The 1,946-nt window shown below is 38.8% G+C and overlaps 1 pseudogene; it reads right to left on the bottom strand.

Moving 5' to 3' along the window:
- Positions 1 to 1,395: 1,395 nt before the first annotated feature.
- On the bottom strand, positions 1,396 to 1,547 carry LOC142355431 (5.8S ribosomal RNA; annotated as a pseudogene).
- Between the last annotated feature and the right edge of the window lie 399 nt (positions 1,548 to 1,946).

Genomic DNA, 1,946 nt, shown 5'->3' with positions numbered 1-1,946 from the left:
AATTAACGAAACTTCGTTACAAACGTTCACATGTTGATGTTTCCGCTTTCGCGTACTCGAAACAACATAATACTAGTCTTTGTAATTTAGTTTCATAATTTCAACTGTTCTCATGCAGAATTTTTGCTCATTCTTATCCCAAATTTTGACCTGGCTACTAGTTACACTCCTTGTACTTATTGCAAAATGACCACAAATTTCAACAGCTTTCACATGTTGCTGTTTCGGCTTTCGCTTACTACAGTCAACATAATACTCGTTGCAAAATAAGTGCTCGGCATCTGCAATTTTCCAAAGACGAAGTTTCGCCAGTTCAATTTTCGCTCGCCAATTATGGCTACTAATTCACACGGTACTGAGCTCAACAACATTAAATTTGTTCAGCAAGACTTTCACATGTTGATGTTTTGGCTTTCGCCTACTAGAAGCAACATAATACTCGTCTTGTTAGCTCATTCAATGAGAATAGCTTTTCCCGTTGAGAATTTTTGCCTTCAATTGGCGTTGTAGTGAGTTTGGCTACTCAGATCACCAAATACTTGTGACAATTCGAACCAGAAATGTTTTCAATTTTCACATGCTGATGTTTCGGATTCAACCTACTAGAAGCAGCATAATACTTGTATTCAACAATTTCTGTATCAAATCCCAGTTTTCTCTGGTGCATCTTTGCCAAACTATTCCAAACTGCCTGAGTCTGAATACCAATTACAGGTACTAGTAAATGCACGTTACTAAGGACTATATAGTTCTAGGTTACTGTACACAACGACGTTCACATGTTGATGTTTCAGCTGCCGCTTACTAGAAACAACATAATACTTATCGTGCATACCTTTCCATAACTTGTCCTTTTCAGATGCATTAGTTTCCCTTTGTCTTGGCTTCTACAGTCAGACTGGCTACTAGTAACAGCACAGTACTAATCACATATCGTTCTACAGTTTGCAGACAACTTTCACATGTTGATGTTTCAGCTTTCGCCTACTAGAAACAACATAATACTCGCTGTATACATTTGTAGTTCTCTATGTAACTTTCATGTGAAGAAGTTTCGCCAGTCTTTTTGACTGTCTCAAATCTGAGTCATGCTTAGGCTACTAGTTGCTTCATAGTACTTATCGCCTCGAGATCATTGAACAAAACTTGATTTTCACATGTTGCTGTTTCAGCTTCCGCTTACTAGAAACAACATAATACTAGTCTCATTAAGTTCCGTCTCTTTGCAATTTTCTTATGAAGAAAATTCGCCATCACAATGACTCCAGCAGTTCTTGATCAAGGAATGCAATCATTGATCAGAATGCTATTATTTGAATCGGTTCTGCTTTAAGTGTTCCAATTTTATTGGAAGCACCAACAATAGAACATCAATGTGTTCAATCGAGAGTTATATAACCCTGAATCGGACGCAGTCAACAGCCGAAGCCGAGACCGCCTTTTGCGTTAGAGAGGTCGGTAAACAAATCTTGCGATTCATACCGAATTAACACATATAGCTGTGCTCCTCTTCGTAAAGCGAGCCAAGTGATCCCCTGTTGAAGGATGTATTTGGACCAATCTAGTAGCATTTGGTTTCCAACAAGCTCTCCCAAGTTAGCTTACTTATTGGGCTTTTCAACCAATTCGGTTGGCTACAAGCATCATCAAAGTACTAGCCACAGTTTGATCGCAAAATTCTACGACTTTCACATGTTGATGTTTCGGCTTGCGCTTAGCCTACTATAAGCAACATAATACTAGTCATATCATAGAGCGTGATCAGCTTGTGACGTTCTCATGATGAAGTTTCACCAACAGTGTCTCACTTCGAGCTTAAATCCAGCTACTAGTAACTACACAGTACTGACTGCAACGATAACTTTTATCTATACCTTTCACATGCTGCGCTTTCGGCCAGGGCCTACTAACGTCAACATAATACTCGATATAAACTTTTGTTCATG

The sequence above is a fragment of the Convolutriloba macropyga genome, unplaced genomic scaffold (assembly GCF_964194025.1).
Source record: "Convolutriloba macropyga unplaced genomic scaffold, txConMacr16.3 SCAFFOLD_2646, whole genome shotgun sequence".
Classification (NCBI taxonomy): Eukaryota; Metazoa; Xenacoelomorpha; order Acoela; family Convolutidae; genus Convolutriloba; species Convolutriloba macropyga.
Note: the sequence above shows the minus strand (reverse complement) of the source record. Positions and strands in the feature narration are given on the sequence as shown.